Source organism: Dromaius novaehollandiae, chromosome 2 (assembly GCF_036370855.1).
Source record: "Dromaius novaehollandiae isolate bDroNov1 chromosome 2, bDroNov1.hap1, whole genome shotgun sequence".
Taxonomy (NCBI): Eukaryota; Metazoa; Chordata; class Aves; order Casuariiformes; family Dromaiidae; genus Dromaius; species Dromaius novaehollandiae.
This window is the reverse complement of record NC_088099.1, coordinates 110,546,747-110,571,951: the sequence shown is the minus strand read 5'-3', so window position 1 is coordinate 110,571,951 and position 25,205 is coordinate 110,546,747. Positions and strand designations below refer to the sequence as shown.

Here is a 25,205-nt window from a genome sequence, read left to right as displayed (position 1 = left end):
CATCCTATACCATTTGCACGCATAATGAAAATGCATTTTGAACAATGTCAACACTTTCCTTTTGAAAAATACTTGGGAGAAAAAAAAAGAAAATATTCTTGTTGCCATAAAAATAAATTCAGCCTGAAGGAAAGTAGAGTTTTATTACATTTAATCACCTACACTTAATGTTTATCAAAGTTTTAAGCAACTGAAAATAAAGGGGAGATATGTCATGTACTTAACAGTAACTGGTGCTGCTTGCTCAGAATGTGTCTATCTGTCTCTATGACACAGAAATTAAGATCAACATTTATCCTTCCAGATATATCAGCTGTTCTTGCTGATATTACATACAACACCTCCTCCCCCCACTCAATTTTTAACTCACTGGATATGTATGTTGATTGAAAGATCAATTTCTGCTTAAGTAACATATTCATCATCGGATTACTTCAGGATTATTAAACTCAGCATGAAAACAAAGCAAAGGTTTATTAAAGGGAAAAGGAAAAATCTGTAATATTAGAAGTAGCAAATCATTTTTGAAAAGAATAAGATCTAAGTTGACTCCTAAACCTTTTTGAGAAGAATTATATATTTAAGCACACATCTAAATAAAGAGGAGTTATAATTATAACAGATTTCTCAGAGAAGGTTTTGCTAATATACTGATCCAGATGGCAGGTTCCTAATAAGCTTAAAAGCTTCATGGATAAAACACTGGACATCATAACTCATAATAATCTGCATCAAAACTAAGAAAGAGAACAAAAAATACGAAGTTGCAGAGGTCATTCAGTACTCTGATGGTTTAATTTATCTAAAGCATAAAGATAAGAGGACCATCTGCAAACTAATTCAATTTATGGCTGGTTGTGCAAAACTGCATGATTGGATAATAGAACAAAACTAGGGGTAGAAAAAGATTTCAGTTTTATATCTATAAACTGACTTGCTTATAGCAAATTTTGACCTGGAAAACAAAACAAACACAGGGGAAAAAAAAAAAAACACTATATAAGAGTGTCTGGAAAGAACAAGATATAAACTAAAGAGAATTAAGTAAAAAGATCACTTCTTAATTTCTAAATAAGTTTGATAGCCAAGGTAAACACAGAAAAATAAATCTTATAAAGTGAACAGTAATCTGACACACTAACATATGAGAAAAGGAAAAAGACACATAGTTGCACTATAAACATTTTTGCAGAAAATATAACCAAGAGCTAGCTTGGATTAAAAATAAATAAAAAACAAACGTTAATACATTCATATATCTTTATTCTATATCACTGTGACATCATCTCAGTAGCATTCTTCAAGGTAATCAGGAAAGATGCATCTTAGTTAATTCATCATAAAGACAATACACCTATGTAAAGTTGTAATCCCCTCGCTGCCCTATGAAGGTAGTAAACCTCAGAAGGTCGTTCACTGTCGAGCAGGTGGTCGTTTCGAGAGGGGTCTGCAGAAAGTCATCTTGGCCAGCTCCCATGCCAAGTCCATCTTCCTCATTAATGACGCAGATGATGGAATACAGACTACTCTCCAAAAATTTTCTGAGGACACTAAGACAAAAAGAACTGAAAACAGTGTGGAGGATGACAGCAGAATTCAAAATTTTATTGATGAAACAGACACCTCAAAAATCAGCATGAAACTGAATTAAGTGCGGAGTTCTAAGGTGAATTGATCTCTAAGGCCCTCACAGCCGTCTTTCCCTATATCATTATAAATCCACACTTTTGACAGACTCCTGCATGGAAAACAACTGGAAACGAAGGACAACTTATACAGTTTGCAGTGTTTTAGGAGAGGGGAGTGGGCAAGCGCCATATATCAATTCTTTCTGAATATATCTATTCTACAGATTTCCCTAGGAAGTCCACTGAAACACCCCCAAAACAAGGGAAGAATTTGGACTACGGTGCTTATTGAATAACTGAAAAAATAGGCTGTATTGAGTCTAGATCTGGAAAAAATCTCAGCACTTAAAAAAATACAGTCTCTCTGAAGTCTTCAAGTTTTCTCTTGGCCACACTTAAATCACGTTTCAGTCCATTAGCATTTACAATTAAGTCTTCAATAGCTTAAATTGTTATTAAGCATCTTTCATGAGATTATAATTGTTTCGTTAATTACACGGTGAATAAAAAGTATATTCTCATTTATCATATAATCATGATTAACACGTATACTCATTAATGATGACTATACCAATTTCAAAAATTTAATGAAAACAGATAGGATTAGAGTGTTTAAGCATTAAAGAAAATTGTATATTTATTTCCAAACGTTTAACTCTTTATAGATTGCTCTGTCTTCATCTGTAATCAATAATATTTTTATACTGTAATTAGCCAAATTGGGAATACAAACAATTCCAATGAACAGTGTTTTGAAGTAGAGCATATATTTTAAAATAAAATAAATGGGATGGGGAATGAACCCGTAGGAATTATAAGATGTTTTTTACCTTTATCTTGTTAAAGTAGTAACTCAACTGAAGCTTATCTAATTGATGACTACACATAACACTTTCATCTAAAAATAATACAAAATTAACTAAGAAAAGCATTTGCTAATAATTAAAATTACTTGGAAATACCCTGTAACAGTCCAGAATTCCACTTTCATATAAAGTCAGAAAAACATGTTTTTGTTTTTTTTTTCAGAAAATCTTAAAATAGTGAGGAATCTCTGAAATATTTTTCCCCACAGCAAACATAAAATAAAGTAGGTTCACTTTCTTAGCCTCTGGCAAAATGAAGGCATTTAAGAGAACAACAGGTCTTGCATTAGACTCATACTTCAGATATTAAACTTGCACATAAAGTTCAAATTTGATGAGTAGATAAGTATCGTTGGTTTTACTTTATTTAAAGTACATCGCAGTGGCTTTTAATGGAAGTACAGTTTTCTCCCCTCTGCTCTTGCCCCAATATCCCTGCAAAGGAGCCCTAGATGTGTGTATTGTCTCACTGGGAAAGGATTCTTCCAACTTCCAAAATTGTTTCCAGCAAATCTTCGTTCACTCTTCTGAAACGTTTGTCATGAGGAATTGTATGACTATAATGTGGACTAGACGGGAAATGCTGCGAAAGCAGGGTGAAAGCAAGCAAAATCAGGGAGGAAAAAGCAGAGGTGGGAAAACACACGGGCTGAAGGAGGGGTTTTTGTTTGTTTGTTGTTCTCCCTCAACTCTGTTTCTAGTAACACTACACAAAAAGGATAGCGTTTTGGACAGTTATCTCAGGTGCAGTACAGTAAGAGCCCAGAGGCTCTTAAAACTAAACAAAAGCAAAGCTGCATTGTAATCGGATCACTATAGTTCAGTCTATGGTTCAGATAACAAATATAAACACTCTCTCTCACTCTAGGAAGGTCAGGAATTCTCTAACTAGCTTTGCTAATAAAATATATAAATTAAATAGAAATCCTTTCAGGCAAAGACAGCTGTTAAACATATCTGAACACACTGTTAAGGATGAGCATATCAGCACGCAAAATGACAATACTTGTAAATTCTAATATACCACCATCACCACCGCATTTGATTCTGCACAATTACATAAGAGCTTTCATGTATCTCAATTTAACCATTACTGAGATACAAAGGGGGGAAGGAAAGCATATTAACCTTAATGTCTAGTAAACTGGAGTGCAGGTTGGATGGTAATTAGTTTTTTCATACAAATGTGAACAAACGTTGTAGAGAATAATTTGCTTCTCTATTTTTACCCAAATCATCACAGTCAAACCACTTTTTACTACAAGAATTATTCTACTCAAGAAAATACAAGTAGTGCAGTAATTTTTCATAGTTTGTAATCTACTTGATTCAGCTTTGCAAAATGTAAGATTATGTTATTGATATCTGAAATACTGCTTTTCTCAGTTTTCCAAAATCATCTACCTTTTCCTCAAAGAAAATTATGCTACTAACCAAAACTGTGATCAAGTGAGAAAGCAAAGAAACTGCTCTCCATTTCAGATTTTTTCTCTGAAGTGCTAACTCCCATTAGACACTGTAGAATGGTGTTTGAATAGAAAAATGCCCCGAAACATTTCTTCTATAGTGAAAACAATTGAAGAGCTCTATGTTGCAGAAACGGCAGGAAGCATCCAACCAGTGTTAAACAGTACGTAGGACTTACCATTTGGGCAGGCAATTTTCTCTACATGAATATAATGTGATTACAATGGGAGCTGCTGTAGGCTAATGAGCTCCTATTCACTGTTTTTATGGCATGAAAATCAGGACAGCGTTCAGCAGCTCCCCTGCACATTCGAGCAGATGGTACCGTGTAGTGTGATGGTGCACAGTCTGCAGGCTGCAGCAGCACAAAAAGCCCAGGAGTTTTGCCTCTCTGTTGATGACGTTTAAGATAGACTAGTAGAAACTCCAACAAGGCAAATTGGTTTTGCTGAAGGCATTCAATTACTGGGATTTGAAATACATACTACCAGAACCAGCAGAGATTTATAATAACTTTGTTTTTCCCCTAGAACAAAATCTTTTAGGGTTAGTGGGGGTTTTTTCTTCCCCCTTTGAAAGGTCACTAACAAAAATCAAACATGCTAAGAAAATTCTGACTAAAGAAAAAAATAACTATTAATTTGCTGAATTAAAATACTTAAAAGCTGTCAGATCATATGTCATTGATTTTGTTATAGGAATGGAGTCTTCTTTTGCACCTACTTTTCAATATATCACTCAATACCACATTAAAATAAATAATAAGTGTTGCAGTTAAAACTAAATATCATGAAGTATAGTAGTATCATAGTTTTCAAGTTTAGACATTGAACTGTTTTTTTGACTTACTCTTAAAAATATTTTGCCCAAACTACATCTGAGCAATCTAAATATTCATAAGAATATTCATAAGATATCAAGGCAAGCATTTTGTGATACAAACCAAGACAAACTCAATGAATTAAAATGATTTTGAAGAGAATTTAATGGTGCAACAAAATTTTTCTCTTATCTCTGAACTGCTGATTTGGCAGACCCTCTCCAGCTCTGAGCCACCCTTGTTCAATGCCATCCACTGTGGAAAAAATCAAAACAACAACAATGACAACAATGACATCCATTTTCTCAAGGGATGTTGAAAAAAATCAGGTTCCAACAGAAATTTTGGATTAACTACTGAAACTGACAGACAGCGCAAATAAATAACAGGGCCTCAGTGCTGTGAATGGCATGGTGGTATGGAAATCAGCAGAATTACTCTTATTTGCACAGCTTCACAACCTGGCGTAAGGAGATCACCCTGTGTGACTAGCAGTCCTGCCCCCTCCCCCTTTTTTTCTTTTGGTGGGGGCTCTTCAGATTGGGTCTTACCTAGGTTTTATATCTGGGCACTGTCGCTTTAGTGCTCGATGACTGCAAAGCCAAAAGACACATATAAAAGAGCATAATGCTTTCTTCCTGCCAATGAAACTTCTGAAAAAGGTTTTTCTTGCTTGTTGTGCTGCGGCTGCTGTTCACTCTTGAATCAGCCTTCCTTTGCAAGTTGCACCAGAACAACAGCCATCTTCCTCCTCTGGTTTCTTCCTGGGCCACAGAACTGGAGACAAGTTGTCTGCCTCAAGTTCAGTGAAAAAGTAATTTTTTTTAATATTGAAGAACTATGTTTCCTTCTATTTCTCAGATCAACCTTCAAGCTCACTAGAGATGCACTTATTTTCTCGGTTTGGGGCTTTTGTACTGTTTTTGTTATAAACAGTGGGGGTGATCATTAAACACTATTTGAAGCTGCGTGCCCAGCAGAGCAGGTGTTCAGACCGGCTCAGCGATCACAGAAAGTACAGTAAACCGACTCTGCACAGGCTCTTCTTCCAAGGCTGCTGTTTACCCAAGAGATATTGTTATGGTAGAAAATGAAAGATTAGTACATCTTACAGATCTTGATTTTATTCTTGATTTTCTAGCTTGTAAAGACTCATCCATTAGCTGTTAGAAAATAACAGACAGTTGTGGTTTAATCAGCAATATTATATGCAACATGTTGATGGGGAAATGGGCATACAAAGAGGACATATGCTGCCTAACTTGTTCTCATTTCAGACTGTAGTTTGGATGCAGACACCTTACTCGCCTCGTGAGCACGGCACTGAATGTAATTACTTGTTCACAGAGAATTATTCCAGCAAGTAACCCTTTAGAGAGTAAAGCTAAAATCAGAGACGAATCTACATTTTGTGAATTAGTGTTCCTGACATAATACTTAGGCTTTTTAACCATATTTTCGAACAAATTCAATGAGAGATGCTAGTACCCTGCCCTTCTCTGAACTTATTCCTGAAAGACGGAAAATGCCAAGGATCTGCTTACACCCCATATTACATTCTTATATACCTTGAAATTGTTTCCAGGGCATAAAGTAAAGCTAGAAATTTTCTCAATTAAAACGTTTTTCCCTATTTGTGCCAGTAAGTCCGTATCTTTCCTTAGAGAGCAAAATTAGTCCCAATTTCACTAATCTGCCATCTGTGCATAAATTAAAAGGAACTCAAAGTTTTAATCCAAAATTTCCTTTGCAAAGTAGGTTTTCCTAACTTTGAAAATCCAACATTCAACAGCGAAAAGTCTGTAGCTTTTAGGATCAAACTCATTTTAGACTCAAAGAGCATTCTGTCAATGCACAGTTCCATCTAACACAATTATGTGCTTGCTGTTTCCATCTGTAACTATTAAGCAACAGTTTCCATTTCATTTCTCAAAAAAATCCCTTTATGAATACATGGCAATACTGCTCACCTGTTCTAAACAGTCTCACCTTGATTGCATGATTATTCCGTCATATAGAACAATATTTCTGCCATCTCAAACTGATAAGTGAAAAAGTTGATTAGATGGTGCGCTATCTTCTTAATCTTAAATATCAAAAAAAAATAAATGCATCACAGAGACGACTTTACGTTTTCAGTCATAAGGTTTTACTGCTGTTGAAATATCAATAATTATTCAAAATCTAGAGTACTGCTGTTTCCTAACTGTTTTAATTGAAGTGGAGGTTGGCACAGTTTTAATCAGTAAAGCTGATGAAAATGCAGTGGTTTATTGGGATAGCTAAATTCTCTCATGGTTTTGTGGAAGACTGTGAGGAAATAACACATTATGCTTGAAACTTTTCCCTCCATCATGAAGCTTCCACAGTGGCAGCCCTGAACAAAGACAAGTCTTCATCTGAGTTCATCCATGAGTGTGTTTCCCTTAAGAGAATATTTAGGCATGAGAGATGATGTCCTCCTTCAGTATCAGGCAAGATTGTTGCTTAAAGGCAAATGGGTGCATCTTAATGTATATCCTTTAAACTAACTGCAACATCTGCTTTAGCCCTGCTCCAATGGTAATGCCGCTCTGCAACATGGCACAATCTATCCCTTGACACAAAAGAAAGAATAATGAAAACTCTAGGACTCATCTTACTATTTGCTGTTGTCAATTTATCACTGCAAAAATGTTTTAAACTTAAAATGTAAGAATATGTCTCTATGTGTGCAGGAAGAGCCTACTACATTCATAGCTATTGTTATGCAAACTGAGACAAGAAAAATATTCAGGTACAAGTTGTGATGCATTTCATTCTTAAAATGAATTATTTGTTTTCTGATACGCAACTGAGCATGCAAACACTGTTCCTGCTCTGAGATTTCAGATTATACACCTGCAAAAAAAAAAAAAAAAAAAAAAAGAAAAAGAAAAAGAAAAAAAAAACCTACATAAGAGCCTAAAATATCTTTTTTTTTTTTTAATAAGAACAGGAATAAAATTAAAATAATTTGTGTAAAAACAATAGGTAACTTTAGGAGGGGAAAAAAAGAGAGAAAATCCATTTTGTCTTGCTGTTAAAGGAATACACTTGAAGTATGTTGAAGTTATAATCATGGACCTATTTTCCTGATTTCAAATGGGCTATAGTTTCATCCTTCTGTTTCAAAGATGCATACAAAAAAGAACTGTGCATAATAACATTACTAATGCAAATATCCCAAAGTAGATTAGAAAGTTTAATATATATTCCATTATTCAGCTTCAAACTTATGCTTATTTCCCAATGAACAGCCATTTCATTAGTGATAGGTTTTAACAAGTATTTTTATGTTTCTCTTTGAATTTATGAGGTATGTTTTTTTTGTATTGTTTTTTGGTTAAAATTGCAATGCAATTCCTGCCTATTATAGAGTATCACAGGCCACTTATAAGACAAAGCTAATGTGTTTTGTCATGAAAAATACATGCATTAAAAATGAAATCAATACATTTATCTGGTTCTAAAGTTAAAAAAGTCTATCTGGAAATCATGCCTATAAAAAGCACACCTGGAAGAAGGCCTTGTGCTGTGATGCAGATCTCACCACTAGCTAATAAAAGGCTGAGATTGTTAAAGCATACTCTCCTCTCTTCACTAGCATTGAGAAGAAATAGATAAATGTAAAAATATATTAAATAAAACAGTGATCATGTTACTTCCATTTCTACTTCCTGCTTCCTAAGACATTCCAGGCTCATTCCAATCTCTTCCAATGGTAAAACAAGACCACAGCCGAGTCCTAAAAAAACCCGCCAACATGGATCTGATAGCTGATACAAGCTCACAGATACACATCTTCTGCTCTTCCGGCAGCTTAAGCAAACAACATGACAGAAACCATCACAGGGCTTTAAGATTCATCACATGGCTCAGACTTGCCATCAACTCCCCCCTTACTTTTGGCAAGGGGCACAAGGCTACAGCAGCCCTCGCCTTTTCCCAGAGACACTTAACTGCTGTGACTTATGGCTCATCTTGCATCAAAACAGCATCATTCGCCTCCCTCAGACAGGCTGGAACAGCTGTGTCAAAAGCTGCCTCCATACTAGTAAATAGAGGTGGACAAGGCCTGTTCTCTGGATTAAACAGCAAATAGTATGGTGCAGCTCACAAACACATACCAAACATCCTTTCCCATTCAAAACAAGCTGGCCTTATCCATACTGCCCTTTCTTGACCTGTGCAAAACCCAAATTGTGCCTGGTAATCTTCTAGGATAATTTTAGTTAGCTCACACCAAGACGATGTTAGGGATTATGCCAAAAATAAACATTATTGATGGCCACAGGACCATGCCTGTTTAGTTTGCTAGTAAACTAATAGCAGTAGTTTTCAAAGGCCACCATTATAAGTACAGTAAGAAGGTCTCTTCAGAAGTTTAAAACCACTACACTGTCTAGAACAGATTCACCATGTTACACTACACGTTTGCTTGCATAAAAGGACATGTTGGCAAAAAAGTAAAACAAACAAACAAAAAACTAAAGTATTTCCTACCTTCAGAATCTTAGGAGAATACAAAAACGGATGAGGACAATCCTGTGCACATAAATCCCAGAAGCTCTAGACAAGTAATCTCACTTTTACACAGTTCTAGAAGGTGCTGGCTTTACTTCCATATTATTCAATATATAATCATTAATGACTCTGTGAAGCTAAGGTTGCAAATGCCAGCAGTTCATGCATATTTTCCAGCTCTTTATCTATCTCACCTCTGGTATAAACAACAGATATCTCTTTTCCTAAGCAAGATCAACAAACGGATGAAGAACATCTGGTTTTGGCTAAACTTATTTTTAAGTAGAAAGAGAGATACATAGGGGAACAGTTTTTTCAACATAACTGGCTATGAATGAGTTTCCTGTGAACACTGTAATTTCCCTAAGAAGCATACCATTTTGAATCTGAAACACAGCTGTCCTAAGGTACTACCTAAATCCACTTTCTGTACTAAAAACAGATTAAATAACAATAGAGGGAAAGAGATAAAGTACAAGAAAATCAATCTTAACCTTTAGAGATGTATTTAAGAAAAAAGGGAGTTGAAACTAGATTATTTATCAGCACTCATTGAACATATCAACAGATCTAATATATAGAAATGATGCCCATATAGAAATGATGGATATCTAAATGTTATTTACTCACCAGGATTGTGGCATTAAGGTGAAAAGAAGTTATAAGGTCACAGAGCCAAGGGTTCAGAAATCACAAAGTGCCAGAATCATGCCTTGTAACTTGTATTATGATAATAATAATAGCTCCCTATTATAATTTTTACACAGGATTTCAGTCAATGATCTGAAGCATTGGAGCTGACTCAGTATTATAATGGCCATGGATAGCTACCTATTACAGACAAATACAACATTGTGTTATCATTTTTATGAATTCATGCAGTGAGTAGGAGCCTCTGTTATGTGCCAAAACCTCCATCATGCGTTAGATACAAACACACAACCAAGACAGATTCCTGATCCCCAAAATTTGCAATTTAAGATTTTGATTGCATTATTTGGTCTATACAACTAGCCACACAAGACAAATATTTTAACAAATTTGCTAAGTCTGCCTCCCATTTTTTTAATTAAATATACATTTTTCTATAAGACTGCTATTAAAACACTTTGAAAAAGTTATTTATTACAGTAATGCTCTTTCCATGTAAGTTACTACATTTGAGTCATCTAAACTCAGCTTTTGAAAGCTTTGCTTGCTTTGAAAAACCAGTTTCCCATAATTGTGTCTGCAGCAGTGAAATCTAACAAATATAATGTTTATCCATCAAGCCCAGCCCTTCGGTAGCTTCTTATTTGTCTGAAGTGCTCTTTTGAAAAATTGCAATTCAATCGTTTTGACATTTCTTTGAAATTAAGGAAAAATATGCCCCACAGAGATCTTTTAGCTGATTTTTCATTTATTTTTATTTCTGCCAAGATTTGAAATTGCTTCTCTTGAACTGAGCTTGTACCGATATTAGCAATATTAACCGTAAACAAGTCCATAAAACATTATTTTACCTACTCCCATGTCACTAATTGTCATGCTGCCAACTAAAGAGTCTTTAAACCAGTGTAAATTTGATACACGCCAGAATGGCAGGAGTTGATAGAAGCGAACTAGACCAGTCTCATTCTAAAGCAGAAGGTGTTGCCAAGGCATTCTCTTAAGATTCCTGACAGAACGCAACTATTTTTAATGAAACTAAAACGCCATTTATTTGATAGACCATGGTGCATTATCTTTGGTGCTGCAAAACCAGTGTGTGCGTTTACTATTTTACTAGTGGCATTCTATTTTAAGAATGGCATTTCATTATTTGCATATAGTGAATTAAATATCATGAGTTTTACTACGGTAAAAATAAACGCAACTCTGCAGTATATTTATCTAAGGATATCTTTATCTAAGGATATCTGAAGGATATTCTGAGAATTTTTCTGAAACTGTGACAATCAGTAGGACAAATTCAAATATCCATCCTTTAAGCAAAGATCATGTTCTTCCCACCTGGACATCAGCAGGTATTACCTAGAGACTTGCTCTTAGAGTGATATCACATTATATCTTGAAGAAAATAATTCAGATCAAATATACCACCCTTTCCAAAGTCAGATGCAATTGTGGATGAATGGAGTATGAATAATCTTTCTAGCCTTTATGCAAGCAACATTTGCACTGACATCCAGTTTGACTCAGTCTTGCGAATTATGCTATTCATCATTCTGCCCCAGTGATTCTCTAAAAATGGACTATTCCAGAACAATCTTCATTACAAAGATGAGTATGTCACAACACTTAGTAAATATAACACAATCTAACAGTATTCAAAAGGTAAGAAATAACACAGATAAGAGTCCATTTAGCAGTGGCTGCAACTGCAATGAAGTGAATTTATTTGTAGCACGTTACTCCTTGCACTATATTTCTGTATAAGCAACCATTTTCGTTACCATTTGTAGATAGTTAGCATTCAAGTTTGCAAATTCAGGGAATGACTCACAAAGATGATTTTCACTTAGGATTGATCTGCAGACTGGGGAAAAAAAACAACTTAGATCTGTAGCATATTAGACAATATGACTGTGGAAGACAGCAGATGTGCCTGTCATTGTACATGAAGTGCATTTTGCAAAATGCCTCTATCCTCCTCCTTGGAGAGGTAGGTATTTCTGTTTCCTCTCTATATTAAAGCACAATTCACCTGTCACAATAAGCAAGAACTCTTAAAGGTTACAATTTGTCATCAGTGCACTCTGAACTACAAATACAGCTGTTATTCTTCTGCTCTTAATGTCTAAAGAACAGTAGGATCCTTCAGACTACTGGGGCATAGCAGGAAGAGGAAAGGAAGAGAAGGAGAACAAGCCATTTCGGTTCTGAAAGAATTACAGGCAATCTTACAAAATCAGATGACAAACGAGTCAGGTTCTAGAGACAGAAATACTGTCCTAGTCCCTATTCACTATTCTATTGCACTGAACCCTTTACCGTTGAATCTTGATCGAAGGTGTGAGATATCTGCCAAATTCTGAAAACTCATTTTCTGTAATAGGGCAAAACTGCTAACCTGTTTAAGCAGTTAGTGTTGGCAAATTACAATTGTCTTCTGAATGGAGGCCTGCTACTGGTCCTGTTTATACTGCATATGTATTAAAGGTTTTGAGAATTCTGTTAAGGCTCTGTTCTACTTAATGAAGAGATGCGCTGTTTAATTTAAAGTTCCTCTGCCTCAAGATAGGGACTTCTGGCAAGAGGATTTCAATCAAAATAATTGCCCTGTAATCAGATCATTAATTATATTTTTATGTAATGACATTTATAAAAAAGTCAAAAAACACATTAATTTGCTAAAATAAAAATGAAGAATATTTCTTAATTGGCTGAGGTTTAATTAGTTTAATTGCCATACTAAATCTATCTATCTCAAGCTGATACATATCTAGGAGGAAAAAAATGTTACTGCTCTTATAAAAACAAGTTTGTTCTCAGTTTTACTAGCCCTCTTAGTGATTTATAATAAGGTTTTGACGAACTGGCTCCAAAACAATGCTGCATTTCAATGCAAGCAATAACAAATTGCAATAATAAAATTAGTTTTGTGGTGTGAGAGACTTTGGCAAGTGAAAAAGCAAAAAACAAACAAAAAACCAAAACCACTGAAGCACAAATAGGTTCATTTCACCTGCAGGACTCCCCACAGCAGCCAAACATTATGCTAACAACAATCTGTAGTTAAAACAGTGTAAACTGGGTAAAGCCCACCACAAAGTATGTCCCAAATATTATAACATTTGGGCTACAGTTAAATAAATTATTCTCTGATCCTTCAGTCTCTCCCCTATATCTAATAGTCACATAAATCTCATATAACTTAACAGCTGAACTTATTTACCATGTGACAGCTCATATTAATATAGATCTAGCTATAAAAATTTGAATATACTAACCCTGTTCTCACCACCCAAAAGAACTCTGTTTCTTAAGTTGAATGCAGCCCCAGGGGATCTGAATGTATGCTAGATATCTCTATATTACAATACACTATGTCATATGACCAGCTCCTCAGAAAGAGGCATCTCCCTAAGAAAATGTTTCTCCTGAAAAACCACCATGCAATCTGTTTGTCATCTCTTTGGAAGGATTGCAGTAGTTCGGTTGGAATTCCAATATTCATTACTGTAGACATATGACCACCATTAACTGTGAAAGTAGTTGTTAGAGGGAAAAACAAAACAAAAAGATAGGAATTACATAATCCTTAAACCAGCTACAGCCATCTGAGAAATAGATGCTAACACTGATCAGCAGCCACCAGATCTTCTGCCCCCTTTTGCAGGTTAATGCTGCATGTCTCTACAACCATGAAGTGCACCTGAAAACTGAATACCACTAGCAAACCACACAACAAATGCTAAATTTGGCAACATAACTCAACTTCCCTGTCAGTGTACACTATTCTGTGTACATATTCTCAACATCCATCTCAGAAGAAATGTCACTAATAGAAAGCACAGCATGGCCACAATTGCTGTCTATGAAAAGAGCTAATTGCTCCAAGATGCTGTCCTGACACCTGATAACTAATGGTTAACAGGTGAAGTCCTTAAACAAGTGATAAGAATTGTACAGCAAATAATTTTGTCTTTAAAAAAATAACAATGTTGAAAATAATTGTACAAGGATACCTATGAATTCTACAACAATCCATTTGCTTTATTCCATAAGGCATAAATGACAACTAAATGCATCAGAACTTGAAAGATCTGCCACAAGCTGGAAAAGGAGAAACTACCAATATACACATATGAAAAACAACAACTATGGAACATCTACTAAATGGCCATCTTCCATGATTGTCCTCTGAGAAAGATAATCTAAATGCATTCCATAACATTAAGAGCCACAAAATGAATGAAAACTTGGATGTCGATCTTTAATACTGTTTTTTCAAGTGGTTTGGAGGAAGCAACGTAAACCCTTCAGGATGAGATGAGTATATATATTTTTACTATGCTCCACAAACACGTCTCATCACTACATAATCAATAAATTTAAAGGAAAACACTGGATTCGTCACATTCGTTTCTAAACCAGATAGGTAGACTTAAAAATATATGTTAGCTATATAGTTACTAAAAATGGTCTTGAATACACATCGAATATGAATCCAATCTTGAGTAGTTTATCTGTACCACATACCATTACTTGTTTGAAAGTCAATTTCTAATGGCACAGGAATGGGATATTAAATTCCAGAAGTGACTGAGTTCTGCTCTACAGAGAGAGTCCATTCAAGAATATATTTCTGACTCCTAACAACTGAGACTTCTTAATGGTTAGTTAGCTTTCTGCAATTTTTAAAAATCTCTGTATAGTACTTAAAAGGCAAGTGCTTTTGCAGGTATAAAAGCAACCTTCATTTTTGCTAATATCAGTTCAGCTCCCACAGAATTTCAGAGTGTTTCTTCCAGATAGAAATAGTAGGTGCTGAACTTTGATGTACTAGTCAAATTACGTTGAGCTCCAGTTACAGAATCAAGAATAAAAATACTATGGCCCTTCAATGCAGTTATAATCTCCAAGTAAAAAAGAAAGATGGGAAAAAATGAGAGACCAGAGGACAAAAAGAAAATGTCTAATATAGGTTTTACTTGTAAAAACTATTTTGCCAGCTGCAAACTAATAGCACCTCATTAAAAAAACTTTTTAAACTCTGTTAAGTATCTCAAATCTTTATCCGAAATATCCCCACTGCTTGAACTCCTGACAACTGACAAAATTTTCTGAATAGTTAGAAATTATCCCCTTTCCCAAGCTTTCACAAACCTTCCTCAGTTTCCCTGGTGACAAGACTCCACCTTTTTTTCAGTCTGATTACATCCTTGAAATGTAATTCAGGTAATATCTCTCGCTGCAATCATTGATGAAACCATTCTAACAACAACAACACATTTTCTAGGGATGAATAAATTCAGGTCAGGTACAGATAAAGATCATTTCAATTTACCCCTTTAAAAAATGTTATATAATGGTAATTAGCATGGATAAACACAGTTACAAACGTAGTAATGAAAGACAGCAGTGCATATCCTTTTTCATAACACATATGTACCCATAGATCATGTGAATACAGTAATAAAAGAATTGATTTGTACCATGAAATAGGTTGAGGCTTTCTGGTATTATATGGAGTTTTAAAAGTCCTGAGATATCCCATTAGACTGATCAGCAAAATAGGTTCATAATGTTGTAATTGAATGGTGGCAAAATATATATATATAATAGAAATATATATCTTTTTTTCTTCAAATAGCCTAAGACTTCCCTAAGGAAGTAAATCACTCTATGTTCTGCTTTACTTCTTTAAAGAATCAAGTTCAATTCTGTAATCCAAGAACATCCCTGATAAAGAGAGACGCTAAAGAAATTTGCACTTCTAAGAACCCCTTTTTATGCTTTCTCACAGTTCTGAAATGCAAATCAAGAACACTTTACAGCTTTTATAATACTTACTAAATTTAAACAAATGCAGACACTGAATCTGGACGTGCAAAAGCAGCTTTATTACTATTCTGCATAATTAGCAGTTAAGAACATGCACAGTATACTTATTGTTAATCACCTTTATTACAGGATCGCCCTCAGACCTGACTGAAGTGGAGACCCATTAAGCAAACGCAGGGTAGCAGATCATACCTTCTGCACAGAGTTTACAAGCTACACAGTGCAAGGTGAAGAATGAGATGCTACACATGGCAACATTAAAACAGCAAACATCACATTAGCTCGTGCTTTTTCATTTTCTGAAGATAGAAAATACTTAGGAGATATGGTACATAAGAGTGGGTGGAAAATAATATACAGGAAGAGAAGAGAGAAAAATAATGCAAGGGAAAATACAGGCAGGTAGTAGTGAAGACTGAGAATGAAGGTCACGGTGAGAAAATAAACAAAAAGCACTTGATTGTGTGCCAGCTCCTGAATAATGCAAAACTCTGGAAAAGTGCTAGTTGGCCCTGCTGGGAATAATTCCAGTTTATCCATAGTGATGACTGAGCCCAGGACGGTTGCCCCAAGACTGATTAATTTACCACCACAGTAGCCTCAATGTCCATAGGCCTGAGATTTAGCAACCATCTTTCAATCCACTGGTTTCTCTCTTTGGCTTTCACCTTGTCACATGGCAGCGAGGAATGAAAATGCCACCTTAATCATGATTTCCCTTGATGTGAAGGGCTCATCATCTCTGGGTGCCCACCTCTCGGGCTCAGTATGGTTGCAAATGCAACCCATTGGATCTGCTCTTTCCTTTGGAAGAATTCCTGTTCTGTCTCCTGCTACATGTGCTCCTGCTGATATTAATACAGTAGAGAACTGAGGATGGTGACAGACTAATGGTTCTTGTCTAGCTATGTTAAATCAAGCAATAACAACTTGCTTCAAACAGGCAGGTTGTAAATAAAATCACTGTGTATATCAGAAAGCCATTTGTGGGACTCCAATTCCATGAGAACAACTCATCTACACTGTCACAAATAAAATGATGCACTTAATGATTAAAAATGATTCCTATTTATATGAAACCCATAGAGGGTGGACCCCTCTCTATGAAGAGCCTTTAGACTGGTTACAGGACAAAAACAATTTTTTTGTACTTGAAGCAATGTGCAAGACTGACAATGACCTTAAAGTGTATTATTGGAAATGACATTTGAATTTACGTTTATGAAAGAAGATTTTAAAAAGTGCATTCATATCAGTCATTTTATGGTTACGTGCAACTTTCATCAGCTGTCTCTATCAAAGTATCCCAGTTCAATGCTTGTCAAAACACTGTATAGACTGAAAAAAATAGAAAAAGTTTAATCTTGCTTTAGAGCTGTCTTCTTACTAACCCCCCTAGAAAGACTGAGTCATCTGAACATGTACATACTACAGAAATCAGCAACTTTTCATTTACAGTCTAAGGAAAAGAGTGACACAAGTTTACACAAGCAAACAATAATGCTTTGAGAATTTCCAGTGACCAATGATTTCTGGCAAAAGTTGTTCAAAGTGTCTCATTGCTCCACGGTTTTAGGATGTTTACATATATCAGCTGAGAGGCATAGAAGTTGATGTGTAGTTTGTTTGCATCTTTTTGCTTTTTCATGCTATGCCAAACTTTTGGGATGTCCGTACAAATTGCTGATGAGATCAGTATCAGAGCACTGGTCTAGGAGCTATGACACACAGCATCCAGTATTTTAACAAAGCATAAGGTGTCATTAGCAATTTCTCCTGGGGAATATTAGGAAAAAAAAAAGTGTAAACATTTAAAATAAAAGATATTTCCAGGGTAGTTCTCTACATTTGTTTTCCTCCTTGCACCCTTCTGCTTCTTTCCATTCCATACCATTTTCTCAGCTACATCTGGCCTGGCAAACAGCCTGAAGTCAATACTTAAACTCCTTTTGTCTCCCATGTAATTTAATTCTGTCACTTTGTTCAGCTTGCAAAGGGTTGGGCAAATAGGAAGGTTTTGGAATATTGTCAAGCTGATTCTTATTTTATTAGGAGGTCAGTTCAGTCTGAAACACCAGTGGTGCTCTAGTAGGATGTAACCCCTACAGGTAGTTCAGGTATTAGCCAGTTACTTTAATGGTTATAAAAGTAATTCAGAAGACATGCTCAGTTTTATAGGCATCTATGTTATCCCACACACTGGACTAGCACAGGTGACATTGGCTCTGGGGCATGGAAAGAAGTGGCATTCTTTCTAGTAAACAGTGGGTTTATAGCGACCTCCCTCACTTTTGTAGCCCAGAACCTGAGCACTGCAGTTCAGAGCCTTCGGTCTGTCTGTACTACTTGCAATGCATGAGTTTTGATACTGATACCGTGCCATAAGTAACTCCCTATTACTTGCTAAGTATCAGCTATGTTCCAGATGCTATACGGAAAAGGATCCTGTATCAATAGCATTTGGAATATCAAGAAACTTAACAGAAGAACTGACTCTTGTAGAGAAGGGTACTCAGCTTTTCCCTTCAGAAATGAAATTTTAATCACTGCTGAACCTGAAGTGAAAATGCAGCATCCCAGGAGCAACTCCAGCTAAATTAGAATATCCAAGCAGGACAGACAGATGGCATCACATCAGATCAGTTAGGCATTGGGTGCATCACACTCATTATAATATCACCAAATCCCCCAAACTAATCTGTAAAAACCGACTACTTCACACTTTCCATTTCTTACCTCCATAATATTATTTGTGATCATAGGAGGCACTTGGATAAAAAGGAAACTATTTTCTGCAGCTTGTTGATATTAGCATATAAAATCTCTTTGGGAAATCTCTTTGAGAACATATATCTTAGCTTACTCCCCAAAAGTACAGGAAAACCTTTTGCATGTATTTTTCTGTAACAGTAGCAGAATGATTCAGGACCAAGTCTTCATCTTTACAGTCTGAATTTATATACATTCTTTTTATACCTCCTATTAGTTGAAAGCATAAAAATAAAACCGAGAAAAGCGGGAAACACAATTGAACCAAACTCTGTCGCAGGTAGCCAAAAAGTCTGTCCTTGCCTGTAGCCTAAACCTGGATCAGCCTTAACTCATCATTTTGATGTTAAGCCCTTTAGAAGTCTACAGTCTGCTGAGAATTGCTGCGCTTTCTGTAATGAATGAAAGTATCTATGAAAGTAGATTTCAGACAGTATCTAGAATTAGAAATTGTATGTTTGACCAAAGAAACTAAACATTTTCTGTCGTGTATACAACATTATGATCCCTTTGAAAGGCTGCCTGAAACAAAAACAGTGAAGGACAAACACTTGAGAAAGCCTTACAGAAAGCAGCTGACACATTGCAAACAATTTAATCATAGTACCATTGCCTTCTGTAGGAAAGAAGTAGGCAAATTAGCCTTATGGAATTCTTAGCTAGTATAGCTAGAAAGTGGTGAGTACCTGAATAAATTAAGCCAATGGTCAAGGAGACATTGCCATATTTCTCCAATGTTAATAGTTCACATTACTTTGCAGAGTGATTGCTTGCACACAAAATAATCTGATTAAGAACACAAAGGTCGGTTTAACAGAATGACTGGATTAACAATCTTGATACACTGTAATAGCTACAAGATCATTAACACTCATGTTTTAAACCACCATTTTCATCCACAAATTAAAACAAAAACAAAAAAACCCAAAACATTGAATGCCCATATACTTGATGTTAAACAGTGACGAAGTAGAGGTTACTTGATAACATACAAGAGAAACTATTATATCTAAGCATAAAACAACTAGACCAAAACTTCAAACTTTTAGTGAGATTTTCATCAACATAAGAGTCACAAATTTTGAGGAAAACAGTATCTAGTCAGCAAGAAGTCATAATAGAAGCCCTACAGAAAGGCAAAATGCCACCTATATTACTATTTCAACATAATTTCATAACCTCTTATTTTGGTGCCCTGTTTGTAATGGTGAAATAATTAGATAACTCATATTTTCAAATAGGTGGTGTTGGTGGGTGGGGGAAGTAAAGCATATATTCAACTTAAAAAAAAATTAAAAGAAATCATTAATGCTAGTTACATGATGATACTAGTTGCATGATACAAAACCCTGTAGAAAACTCCTCTTTGAAAGTGGACTCAGCAACAAAAGCCAGGTTGCACTCAAAAATATATTGGCTTCAGTATCCAAGATTTATTTGTATGAAATTCCTGGCAAATGATCCAAGAAACCAGTAACAAAAGACCTTATGCCAAGATGTAAATACAGTAACGCAACATTGCAGCCTCAGAGAACTCAGTGATGAACAAAACAATACAGCGATGTTTGGCGGCAGCAAGCTCAGCAAGTCAGCCCAGAAAGTAAATTTGCTTTGAAGTAAAAAATAAGCTTAGAAATAAAACAGCAAAGATAGCATACAACATGCTTCATAAAATGCAGTCAATAAACACATCTATCCAGAGAATATAAGCTCATTCAACCAAAAGACAAAGTCATGCTAGCAAAATTACAGATACATGGTAACTCTTAAAAGGTAACAGAAAACTGTGAAGAAAATCAGGTCAAAAATGCAATAATAATAATAATAATAAATAAAAAAATTCAAGGAATTAGCTAAATAGGATCGGAAAATCCTGGAGGAAGAAAGGAAGTATACGGACCAATACCATAAACATACAGCGCTGACAGACTAAGTAAATGGGTCAACAGGAACATCATGAAGTTCAACAAAGGGAAAGGCAAAGTCCTGCGGCAGGGGAGGAACAACCCCATGCACCAGGACAGACTGGGGGTCAACTGGCTGAAAAGCAGCTCCACAGACCTGCAGGTCCTGGTGGACAACAAGTTGACCATGAGCCAGGAGCGTGCTCTCATGGCAAAAAATGCCAACATCATCCCGGGCTGCATTAGGCAGAGCATTGCCAGTAGGTCGAGGGAGGTGATCCTTCCCTTCTGCTTGGGCTGGTGAGACACACCTGGAGTGCTGGGTCTGGTTCTGGGCTCCCCAATACAGTAAGTCCAAATCTTTCTTGGAGCAAGTCAAGCAAACGGCCACAAAGATGATGGACGACAGTATCCCTCATATGAGGATAGGCTGAGAGAGCTGAAATAGCTTAGCCTCAGGCAAAGAAGGCTCAAGGGGGACCTCATAAATGTGTATAAATATCGGATAGAGGAGAATGAAAAGCACAGAGACAGACTCTTCACACAGCAGCACTCAGTGACAAGACAAAAAAGCAACATGCTCTGCACATCTCCGACATTTTGGAGAGTACTTTCTCTTTAGCATTTTGACTAAGAACTATGGGATTAGCAAAAGGATAATTTTGGAAATTGTTGAGTTGGTTTTAACTAGGCATACTATATCCTCAGTAGCTTACCAAATGAAACATTAACAGCAGATCCCAAGCTTTATTATGGCATTTCTAGACTGGCTACTTCAAGTTTAAAGTGTCATTTAACTACTTTTACAGACCTTCTCTATGGATAGGAGCTGGGTTAGGGAAATTATGCTTGCAGCCAACAGTGCAAAGAAGATGACACTCATTTCTGAACTGAGTTCTCTTCAGTATGCATGGAGCTTTTATTATTTTTAAGTGAATCTTATAAAAACTATTGGAAGTGTTTTCAGCTGTGCCAGCACTCTTATTATGTAGCACTGAACACTGCATCCTCAGGTGGTATATGAAGCTGACCTTGGCTTTTACCAATTTCTGAATGATGCAGTAAAACACACTGCAAAAATCTCTTGCATAAAATAATTAGAGGAGTTCAAGATCTTGGAAATATGATGATTTAAAATATGATGCATTAAAAAAAATCATACTTAAGAAAACATTTCCCCATTGCCACCTATTGGAGACACTAGCTCTGCTTGCAATCACATTCTCTATAACAATCTATTGCCAAAAATGGAAAGAGCTGTGTTTATTACACTGGACAATATTTAGTAATCGAGGCAGTGAAGGTCAACCATGAGACCAACAGAGGTCAAAATGGGCTCCCTATGGCAGTAAGCCATGGAAACGCTTCAAATATGTATTCCAGAACTTTCCTTTGAAAAGAAATTGAATTTATTCTGGGAAGTCTATGATTCTATTCTTGCTATTGGAAACTGTATTACATCACCCTGAGGAATACTACTCTTTATGTAGAAAAGAAATGTATAAATGATCCTTTAAAATAAGATTTATAAAATAAATTTGTAAAATAAACTAGCAACCACCAAGATAAATATCAGGTGAAGAATACATTTTTGCACTCCATTTTTTATAGAGAAATAAATCCAAAAGAAAGGCCATCCCTTGTCTCCACTAGGCACGTCTGGTAACAGTGACAAGAGAAAGAATAATGGCGTGTAGAGGAATGCTCATGTGTTTGATGTCTCCAGCCTGCTTTTTGGTATGATCTGATAACTACATTTTCAAAGGAATGGAAGAAATTACAACAAAATGCATTTGAAAAAAATGTAAAGTTAGTGTCAAATTGAGTAGAAATGGGAAGAGTGGAATGAGTTACTAAGATACAGCCTTTTTAAACCAGAAGAAACATGAATTACATTGGACAACACTCCAATTACACAGTTTTGTTTTGTTTTAATGCTGATAATAAAACAGCTATAAGATTGTTCTTTAAGTAAAAGTTGACTGGAGTATGAACATCTGCAATGAAAAAACATTTTACAGTTTACTGAACTGATTATGGTTTTGAAAAGCAAGGTGTTTTCTGGCAGTAAAAGGGAAAACTGTAATTCCTCCCTACTCTTTACAGTTCAAGCCACAGTCAAGTTGGGTAACTTAATCTAAAAAATTCTTATTAAATGGAGATAAAAATGTATAGCAGTTACTAAACAAATCAAGAGATTTTTACACTTGCAGTCTGAGATTTTAAGCATTAAAAGTTAGAAACTAGTTTCCAGAAGCTACTGCAATACAAGTTTGCATTGCTCCCTAGAATTAACCACTACCAACACTCATTTTTCACTTTCTAAGTTTTCAGTCATCAGAGGGTTTTTTTCAAATTCTTTTGGTCCCAGTGCCTATGCAACAATCTTCATAGCACTTTCTGATATTATGACAGTTATGACTACAGAATTATAGAAAACCAGATCTAAAAATTACCCTCTAAATTATCTCATCTGTCCAAGATAACTCCACTTAAATTTTTCTCAAGAACCTGAGAACCGGGGTGTGTGGCAGGGGAGGGACAGAGTCCAGTGTTAAAAGCTCTTCCTACACAAAGGACTGAATCATCCTTCATTGTGGTTTAAATACTGTACTTTTGTACTATAAATAAAGAGAATGCAAAGAACAGATTACATCTTATCTTCTGCAGAAATCTTTTATGTATAAAAATGTATTATCATGTTTTTCTTCATAGACACCTCTTCTCTAGACAGCCTCAGTTACTTCAGTCTTTCTTCTTGCGTCATTATTTCCAGATTCGCAGTCATTCTTATTGGTCTCTTTGGGACTCTAACAGGTCCACACTTTTCTTCAGGTATACTTAGCTTAAATTGGTCCCAGTGTTACAGCCAAGCTATAAACCATTACTGAGTCAGGTGGTAAGAATATTTCTTATGTCATACAAACTATGCTTATGTATACAGCCCATAAAAATATCTGCCTTTTTAGCAATAGCATCACTATTGCTGTGTGTTAGAGATTAAAATACAGGTTATGAATTACTTTAACCCCATATTCCTTTTTGAAGGCTACATCTAAACCAACTCTGTTTCATTCTTTTACTTATACATTAGGTTATTCTCATATATATGCAGAACTGTGCATCTCTCCCTATAAACAGTCTATTCCAGTGCTCCGTTATTCAACATTTTTATTAGCCAATATGCTTGCTGCCCTTCCCCACCTATGTCAACAACTTAGGCAGAGCATTTGCTATTCATCCCAAAAACTTGTCATCCATGACAATACCAACACGTGTATAAAAAAAATTGGGCCAAACACCTGCAGAATCACAGCTAGATATGCACTTCCAGTCCTCACTCTGACAGCAAATCAATCATTACTTCTCTCCTCATACAGTTTTCCAGCTAGTTGTGAATTTACTATCTAAGACTTCTTTCAGACTACATTCCCCTTAACTGGTTGACGAGAAAAATCATGACAGAGTCATGAAAAATCAAACAGCTCAGTCAAAATATTCTGCATCTTCTGCCTGTCTTTAACCCATAAGCCCTTCTCCTTCTCACAGAAGGGAACAAGACTAATTTGTCACTGCCCAGTTTCCTCCTCCCTCTCCAATTTTGTGACACACAGACACAATTTTACTTCCATCCCATTCCGTTCTACTTACTTAGGCAACATCATCTGGGGTCTTTTTTGTTAGGTTTGGCTCCCCCCCCCCTTTTTTTTTTTTTGTAAACGTAACAGGGCCCAGCTCTAGGATTACTGTCTACTACAAACCTGCAATACTAGTGGTATAATTATCATACATATTAACTAATGGAGCAATACCAATACAGTGCTGATGAATTGTAACTGAGAAACTTCTAGAAAAATTCATCTGTAGCACATCAGAAAAGAATACTTACAAAGGGATCGAAAGCTAGCTACACATCTGTGTATGCTCTTCCATAGTATTTACTGTAAAGCAGAAAAAACATTCTATCACATACTCTGACAATTCTGTATAAGAACGTTTTAATATTTTTCTCATATTTACTGCAAGGACTCAGTGGAAGACAAACTGTTAATCAGCAAGCTACAGAAAGAATCAATCACATAGATGTTTACTCGCCTATGGTGGTTTGGCTGTCTCTTTTCTTCATATCCTTCCTTTACAAAATAATTATTCAGAAATCATGGCTGGTCACAGTGGCAAAGGGTTCAATAAACGCCATCTTCAGTCTCAAACTTTAAAAAAAAATGTTTATTCATCCATACTTCTTTCGAAAAATATCACAGAAGAAAAGAACTCATTTCAGGAAGCTGGAACTTCAGAAAACTCTTATTCAATTGCATGCACAAAGGTGGATAATATGCCTTTTACTAGCTATTCTTACCTCCCATCAAAGAGTTGATCTGTGCTGGATCAGAGAGAAGGAGAGTGAAGATCCACAGAATGCAAGAAGCGAAATGAGGTCACCCTTCTCTTACCAATTCTAAGCAGCAGGGACTTGGAGAATTGCCAGACTGATCAGTTTATACTGCAGATACTCTCTTCTCCTCGACCCCAAAAATCAGTCTCTGCGCGAATCTTGACACTAACATGGCATAGCATTTTTAAAATTCAAAGTTTTCTTTGATGCTCTGCATTTAGCTTTATTTAAAATGCGGGTGAAAAGTGAAAATATTCTGTTATCAAAGTACAGCTTTTTTTCCATGAATAACTGTATTCACTTTTGCCTCTTTTAGGTCTT

At 35.9% G+C, this 25,205-nt stretch overlaps 1 long non-coding RNA gene across 3 annotated transcripts in view; it reads right to left on the bottom strand.

The window, feature by feature from the left end:
• LOC112992337 (uncharacterized) overlaps positions 1-24,908 on the bottom strand; it is a 221,599-nt gene extending 196,691 nt beyond the window's left edge. For all 3 annotated transcript variants that reach the window (XR_010387877.1, XR_010387878.1, XR_010387879.1), the window contains exons 1-2: positions 24,849-24,908; positions 24,378-24,429 (exon numbers count right to left, since the gene is read on the bottom strand). This is a non-coding gene — a long non-coding RNA (uncharacterized LOC112992337). The remainder of the gene's footprint in view (positions 1-24,377; positions 24,430-24,848) is intronic.
• Positions 24,909-25,205: the final 297 nt, after the last annotated feature.